The sequence below is a fragment of the Oncorhynchus masou genome, unplaced genomic scaffold (genome assembly GCF_036934945.1).
Source record: "Oncorhynchus masou masou isolate Uvic2021 unplaced genomic scaffold, UVic_Omas_1.1 unplaced_scaffold_1355, whole genome shotgun sequence".
In the NCBI taxonomy this organism is placed as follows: domain Eukaryota; kingdom Metazoa; phylum Chordata; class Actinopteri; order Salmoniformes; family Salmonidae; genus Oncorhynchus; species Oncorhynchus masou.
The window spans coordinates 157804-166436 of record NW_027003444.1 but is presented as its reverse complement, the minus strand read 5'-3'; the positions used below and the strand labels follow the sequence as shown (position 1 = coordinate 166436).

Genomic DNA, 8633 nt, shown 5'->3' with positions numbered 1-8633 from the left:
ACCCAGAACCTCATGTTACCCAAAACCCCATGTTACCCAGAACCCCATGTTACCCAGAACCCCATGTTACCCATAACCCCATGTTTCTCTGGTGGTAAAAAAACAAACTAAATGAATAATGGTGGTTGCAGTCACTCCTTTTAGATTTCTTACAAGGTTCTAGAAAAATAAACTAATTCTGAACTTATTAAAATTAGAACCACTTCAGGTTTGTCACCACATTTTAAACACCAATCCACTGCTGACCATCGATTTAAAACACAAAACTGACCTAAGATCAGCATGAAGGGTCAGATTCATTCTACTCCTACTCCGTCCCCTGGGCTGCTCTCTCCTCTCCCGGTCCAGCTTCAGCTCTGGAGCTCAGAGAGACCATCTCCATGGCATTGACATAAAGATCCATGCTGCTCACCCTGTTCACTCTCTTCTGCCTCCTGGTGGGCTAGGGAGACACAGCACCAACAGTCAGACATTTACTCTCTAGTATTTCCATTCTCTCTCCCCCTCACCCTCTCCCTCGAGTTTAAATGACTTGTAACGTCTGAGTAAATGTCTTTACCTTGTAGTACAGGTAGGAGGTGGTGATTGTTGTCAGTAGGATCAGCAGCACTACAACGTGTCTGATGATGAAGGCTGGCAGAGGAGAGGCTGCAAACAGAAACACCTTTGATGAGGGGACTGATCATCATCACATAGATCTGTGGGAAATCTGTCAATGACAAAGTTATAAGTCTGGTTCATGTTCAGTTACCTGTGATGGTGAGGGAGAGGAGCTCACTCTCAGAGGAGAAGTTGTGAGAGAAAACATAATTGTCATAAACACAGCTGTAGTTCCCTTGGTGGGAGTCATCTGCAGCAGGGAAGAGGAAGGCAGCAGAGTGATTGACAGCTGGCTGGGTCTGGGTTCTGTTGGAGCCGGTGAACGTGAGGAGGAAGGAGCCTCCTGGGTACTGTGGCTGAGTGGAGCAGGTGATGGTGAAGTTGTAGCCCCTGAACATCTCGGGCCCCTGGTGGCCCCTGAAGACCCCTCCCATTGGGTCAGTCAGGAAGATATCAGGCTGGACCAGGAGATCTGTAACAATAAAAGAGAACAAGAAAAACCTCTTCAACTAGTTTCCTATAGATATGACAATAACATCAGCATGTAACAGTGCCAGCCACCCTCCCTCACAGGGCAACATGAGTAGTGGGCCTTCAGTCACTGAGACAACATATGTTGATATTAGGCTGAAGCAGGACATCTGGAACAAGAGAGAAAAAGAAAACGTAGCTCCCTTTTTTTTCAGTTAAGAACAAATTCTTATTTTCAATGACGACCTGGGAACAGTGGGTTAACTGCCTGTTCATGGGCAGAACGACAGATTTGTACCTTGTCAGCTCGGGGGTTTGAACTCGCAACCTTCCAGTTACTAGTCCAACGCTCTAACCACTAGGCTACCCTGCCGCTCCTCAACTACTTTCCTCATTTAGAAGTGACAATAACATGACATGTGGTAGTGAGTAGAGACGTTCACTGAGATGACAATCAAATACAAAGCATTCTGGGATATTTAAGTTGTATTTGATTCCTACTTGACTGAGGGATCTATTTAGTAAAGCAGACTGACAAGCTAAACAGTCATCATGAGAGGTGCAGAGGAAGTTGTATGAATGAAGGAAATCAGTTGAATATAATTATAATATGTTGTTGTTTCCTGAGCAGGTCACTGTGAGTCCAGGAAGGAGATATAATACATGGACTAAAGTATGTGGAACTCAGCAGTGAGTTTTATTTTTACGCTCTACGTGGTTCAACACTCGGTGGTCCGTTCTGTGAGCTTGTGTTGTCTACCACTTCACGGCTGAGCCGTTGTTGCTCCTAGACGTTCCACGTTAAGTCACTGAGATCTTCAGTAAGTCCAATCTACTGGCAATGTTTGTCTATGGAGATCGCATGGCTGTGTGCTCAATTTTAAACACCTGTCTACATTTACATTTAAGTCATTTGGCAGACGCTCTTATCCAGAGCGACTTACAAATTGGTGAATTCACCTTATGACATCCAGTGGAACAGCCACTTTACAATAGTGCATCTAAATAATTTAAGGGGGGTGAGAAGGATTACTTTATCCTATCCTAGGTAGTCCTTAAAGAGGTGGGGTTTCAGGTGTCTCCGGAAGGTGGTGATTGACTCCAATGTCCTGGCGTCGTGAGTGAGTTTGTTCCACCATTGGGGGGCCAGAGCAGCGAACAGTTTTGACTGGGCTGAGCGGGAACTGTACTTCCTCAGTGGTAGGGAGGCGAGCAGGCCAGAGGAGGATGAACGCAGTGCCCTTGTTTGGGTGTAGGGCCTGATCAGAGCCTGGAGGTACTGCGGTGCCGTTCCCCTCACAGCTCCGTAGGCAAGCACCATGGTCTTGTAGCGGATGCGAGCTTCAACTGGAAGCCAGTGGAGAGAGCGGAGGAGCGGGGTGACGTGAGAGAACTTGGAAGGTTGAACACCAGACGGGCTGCGGCGTTCTGGATGAGTTGTAGGGGTTTAATGGCACAGGCAGGGAGCCCAGCCAACAGCGAGTTGCAGTAATCCAGACGGGAGATGACAAGTGCCTGGATTAGGACCTGCGCCGCTTCCTGTGTGAGGCAGGGTCGTACTCGGCGGATGTTGTAGAGCATGAACCTACAGGAACGGGCCACCGCCTTGATGTTAGTTGAGAACGACAGGGTGTTGTCCAGGATCACGCCAAGGTTCTTAGCGCTCTGGGAGGAGGACACAATGGAGTTGTCAACCGTGATGGGGAGATCATGGAACGGGCAGTCCTTCCCGGGAGGAAGAGCAGCTCCGTCTTGCCGAGGTTCAGCTTGAGGTGGTGATCCGTCATACACACTGATAAGTCTGCCAGACATGCAGAGATGCGATTTGCCACCTGGTCATCAGAAGGGGGAAAGGAGAAGATTAATTGTGTGTCGTCTGCATAGCAATGATAGGAGAGACCATGTGAGGTTATGACAGAGCCAAGTGACTTGGTGTATAGCGAGACTAGGAGAGGGCCTAGAACAGAGCCCTGGGGGACACCAGTGGTGAGAGCGCGTGGTGAGGAGACAGATTCTTGCCACGCCACCTGGTAGGAGCGGCCTGTCAGGTAGGACACAATCCAAGCGTGGCCGCGCCGGAGATGCCCAACTCGGAGAGGGTGGAGAGGAGGATCTGATGGTTCACAGTATCGAAGGCAGCCGATAGGTCTAGAAGGATGAGAGCAGAGGAGAGAGAGTTAGCTTTAGCAGTGCGGAGCGCCTCCGTGATACAGAGAAGAGCAGTCTCAGTTGAATGACTAGTCTTGAAACCTGACTGATTTGGATCAAGAAGGTCATTCTGAGAGAGATAGCGGGAGAGCTGGCCAAGGACGGCACATTCAAGAGTTTTGGAGAGAAAAGAAAGAAGGGATAGTTGGTCTGTAGTTGTTGACATCGGAGGGATCGAGTGTAGGTTTTTTCAAAAGGGGTGCAACTCTCGCTCTCTTGAAGACGGAAGGGACGTAGCCAGCGGTCAGGGATGAGTTGATGAGCGAGGTGAGGTAAGGGAGAAGGTCTCCGGAAATGGTCTGGAGAAGAGAGGAGGGATAGGGTCAAGCGGGCAGGTTGTTGGGCGGCCGGCCGTCACAAGAAGCGAGATTTCATCTGGAGAGAGAGGGGAGAAAGAGGTCAGAGCACAGGGTAGGGCAGTGTGAGCAGAACTAGCGGTGTCGTTTGACTTAGCAAACGAGGATCGGATGTCGTCGACCTTCTTTTCAAAATGGTTGACGAAGTCATCTGCAGAGAGGGAGGAGGGGGGAGGGGGAGGAGGATTCAGGAGGGAGGAGAAGGTGGCAAAGAGCTTCCTAGGGTTAGAGGCAGATGCTTGGAATTTAGAGTGGTAGAAAGTGGCTTTAGCAGCAGAGACAGAGGAGGAAAATGTAGAGAGGAGGGAGTGAAAGGATGCCAGGTCCGCAGGGAGGCGAGTTTTCCTCCATTTCCGCCGGCTGCCCGGAGCCCTGTTCTGTGAGCTCGCAATGAGTCGCCGAGCCACGGAGCGGGAGGGGAGGACCGAGCCGGCCTGGAGGATAGGGGACATAGAGAGTCAAAGGATGCAGAAAGGGAAGAGAGGAGGGTTGAGGAGGCAGAATCAGGAGATAGGTTGGAGAAGGTTTGAGCAGAGGGAAGAGATGATAGGATGGAAGAGGAGAGAGAGCGGGGGAGAGAGAGCGAAGGTTGGGACGGCGCGATACCATCCGAGTAGGGGCAGTGGGGAAGTGTTGGATGAGAGCGAGAGGGAAAAGGATACAAGGTAGTGGTCGGAGACTTGGAGGGGAGTTGCAATGAGGTTAGTGGAAGAACAGCATCTAGTAAAGATGAGGTCGAGCGTATTGCCTGCCTTGTGAGTAGGGGGGAAGGTGAGAGGGTGAGGTCAAAAGAGGAGAGGAGTGGAAAGAAGGAGGCAGAGAGGAATGAGTCAAAGGTAGACGTGGGGAGGTTAAAGTCGCCCAGGACTGTGAGAGGTGAGCCGTCCTCAGGAAAGGAGCTTATCAAGGCATCAAGCTCATTGATGAACTCTCCGAGGGAACCTGGAGGGCGATAAATGATAAGGATGTTAAGCTTGAAAGGGCTGGTAACTGTGACAGCATGGAATTCAAAGGAGGCGATAGACAGATGGGTAAGGGGAGAAAGAGAGAATGACCACTTGGGAGAGATGAGGATCCCGGTGCCACCACCCCGCTGACCAGAAGCTCTCGGGGTGTGCGAGAACACGTGGGCGAACGAAGAGAGAGCAGTAGGAGTAGCAGTGTTATCTGTGGTGATCCATGTTTCCGTCAGTGCCAAGAAGTCGAGGACTGGAGGGAGGCATAGGGTGAGATGAACTCTGCCTTGTTGGCCGCAGATCGGCAGTTCCAGAGGCTACCGGAGACCTGGAACTCCACGTGGGTCATGCGCGCTGGGACCACCAGATTAGGGTGGCCGCGCCACGCGGTGTGGAGCGTTTGTATGGTCTGTGCAGAGAGGAGAGAACAGGGATAGATAGACACATAGTTGACAGGCTACAGAAGAGGCCACGCTAATGCAAAGGAGATTGAATGACAAGTGGACTACACGGATACGAATGTTCAGAAAGTTAAGCTTACGTAGCAAGAATCTTATTGACTAAAATGATTGAAATGATACAGTACTGCTGGAGTAGGCTAGCTGGCAGTGGCTGCGTTGTTGACTTTGTAGGCTAGCTGGCAGTGGTGCAGTTGTTGACACTACACTAATCAAATCGCTAAGTAGTGTAATAGTTTCTACAGTGCTGCTATTCGGGGGCTAGCTGGCTAGCTAGCAGTGTTGATTACGTTAATTACGTTAAAAGAACGACAATAGCTGGCTAGCTAACCTAGAAAATCGCTCTAGACTACACAATTGTCTTTGATACAAAGATAAAGATATGTAGCTAGCTAGCTACGATCAAACAAATCAAACCGTTGTACTGTAATGAAGTGAAATGAAAATGTGATACTACCTGTGGAGTCAAGCTAAATGTTGACCGGGTTGTTGAAGTTCTATTCGGTAGACGTTGGCTAGCTGTTGGCTAGCTAGCTAGCAGTATCTCCTACGTTAAGGACGACAGATAGCTGGCTAGCTAACCTCGGTAAATTAAGATAATCACTCTAAGTCTACACACTCTAAACTACACAATTATCTTGGATACGAAAACAGCAAAGACAACTATGGAGCTAGCTAACACTACACTAATCAAGTCGTTCAGTTGAGTGTAATAGTTTCTACAGTGCTGGTAGAAGAAAAGTGGAAGAAAGCTAGCCATCGCTGGGCAGATAGCAGTGTAGACTACGTTAGGATGACGAAATACGCAAAAATTTAAGTATAAGACCGAAGTGTAATGCATTTCATTGTAGACTTTATCCAACCCGGATACAGATGGGTGTGGCTGAAATAGCAGAATAGGTACAGTGCCTTGCGAAAGTATTCGGCCCCCTTGAACTTTGCGACCTTTTGCCACATTTCAGGCTTCAAACATAAAGATATAAAACTGTATTTTTTTGTGAAGAATCAACAACAAGTGGGACACAATCATGAAGTGGAACGACATTTATTGGATATTTCAAACTTTTTTAACAAATCAAAAACTGAAAAATTGGGCGTGCAAAATTATTCAGCCCCCTTAAGTTAATACTTTGTAGCGCCACCTTCTGCTGCGATTACAGCTGTAAGTCGCTTGGGGTATGTCTCTATCAGTTTTGCACATCGAGAGACTGAAATTTTTTCCCCATTCCTCCTTGCAAAACAGCTCGAGCTCAGTGAGGTTGGATGGAGAGCATTTGTGAACAGCAGTTTTCAGTTCTTTCCACAGATTCTCGATTGGATTCAGTTCTGGACTTTGACTTGGCCATTCTAACACCTGGATATGTTTATTTTTGAACCATTCCATTGTAGATTTAGCTTTATGTTTTGGATCATTGTCTTGTTGGAAGACAAATCTCTGTCCCAGTCTCAGGTCTTTTGCAGACTCCATCAGGTTTTCTTCCAGAATGGTCCTGTATTTGGCTCCATCCATCTTCCCATCAATTTTAACCATCTTCCCTGTCCCTGCTGAAGAAAAGCAGGCCCAAACCATGATGCTGCCACCACCATGTTTGACAGTGGGGATGGTGTTCAGGGTGATGAGCTGTGTTGATTTTACGCCAAACATAATGTTTTGCATTGTTGCCAAAAAGTTCAATTTTGGTTTCATCTGACCAGAGCACCTTCTTCCACATGTTTGGTGTGTCTCCCAGGTGGCTTGTGGCAAACTTTAAACAGCACTTTTTATGGATATCTTTAAGAAATGTCTTTCTTCTTGCCACTCTTCCATAAAGGCCAGATTTTGCAAAATTATTCAGCCCCTTTACTTTCAGTGCAGCAAACTCTCTCCAGAAGTTCAGTGAGGATCTCTGAATGATCCAATGTTGACCTAAATGACTAATGATGATAAATACAATCCACCTGTGTGTAATCAAGTCTCCGTATAAATGCACCTGCACTGTGATAGTCTCAGAGGTCCGTTAAAAGCGCAGAGAGCATCACGAAGAACAAGGAACACACCAGGCAGGTCCGAGATACTGTTGTGAAGAAGTTTAAAGCTGGATTTGGATACAAAAAGACTTCCCAAGCTTTAAACATCCCAAGGAGCACTGTGCAAGCGATAATATTGAAATGGAAGGAGTATCAGACCAAAAAAAAAAAGTTTGAAATATCCAATAAATGTCGTTCCACTTCATGATTGTGTCCCACTTGTTGTTGATTATTCACAAAAAAATACAGTTTTATATCTTTATGTTTGAAGCCTGAAATGTGGCAAAAGGTCGCAAAGTTCAAGGGGGAGAGTTCAAGAATACTTTCGCAAGGCACTGTATGTCCACATAATATAGTGTGTTTTGTTATTACCTGAGCAGATCACTGTGAGTCCAGGAAGGAGATAATACGTTCTTCTACACTCCCTCAGTGAAGACTCAGACCCAGGACAGGAAAATCTAGTCCCTCCAGTGGTGTTTCCAGGTAGTCCTGAAACAGTGGAGCCACAACCCAACTGTCTACACACTACTGCAGCTACATCCCTCTGGTCCCTGTACTCAGCTCCCACAGTCCTCCACTCTCCCTGGTCGTACCACTCCACTCCACCAGCACAGCGACTGCCTCCTCCCACCAGCCTCACATCATCAGGCTCTGAGAAAAGAAAAGAGAGAGACAGTAATCTTAATATTTTCTCACTAAAACACACCTATATTGTCTCATATTCTTCACTCCAGGTGAGAAACAATGTTGATTGAGTGACAAACTGTTTCTTACCTGAGCAGGTGAGTCCAACAGCATTACCAGGTAGGCAGGTGTTGTTCTCTCTGTCTGAGGTGTCACAGTCCAGGAGAAGGGACTCATTACCTTTACACTGGAACTCTTTATCCCAGGTCTGACCCTCACCTTCTCCATAGAGCCCCCCCTGTAGAGCTGCAGGAGCCCCACAGCCAAGATCCCTACAGACTACCTCTGCATCCTGCCGGTCAAAGTCAGCTTCACACACTGAGGCCCAGGACTGATTGGACTTCACCTCCACTCTCCCAGAGCAGAGACCAGCTCCATCCACAAGCCGCACAGACTCTGGAGAAAAAGAGTTGGTTGAACATTCAATCAGTTTTGTTGATGACACTGTCAAGGACTAAACACAAATATGTTAGATAAAAGATTGTAGTTTGCTCTGTTTGATACTGTAAGAGGTAGAAATGGGTTCTTAGTCACTCAGGATCGGGTTGGGAATAATGCAGGCAGGAGACAGGAATAAGTTCACTTCACTTTATAGAAAATAAACAGCTGGACATCCATCAGGCAGCTTCACTTCAATAACATCTGAACTACAATAATCTGCCCATGAACATCTCCCATAAACCAATATGACAAACACAAATATAATGTTTAAATACATCTGACATCTCTCCCTCTATTTAAATGAAATAAAAACACATAAAACATGGTACATGGTAATATTGTATAATGTATAAATAAATATCTCAATATGACCAGTCTCTTACCTGAACAGGTCACATGATGATAATATCCACCATCACAGCCAAACCAGGTCTGTTGTCACACTGTCTAAT

At 47.0% G+C, this 8633-nt stretch overlaps 1 pseudogene; it reads right to left on the bottom strand.

The window, feature by feature from the left end:
• Window positions 1-743: 743 nt before the first annotated feature.
• The window catches only part of LOC135530497 (CD5 antigen-like), a 46718-nt pseudogene continuing 38828 nt past the window's right edge, over window positions 744-8633 (bottom strand).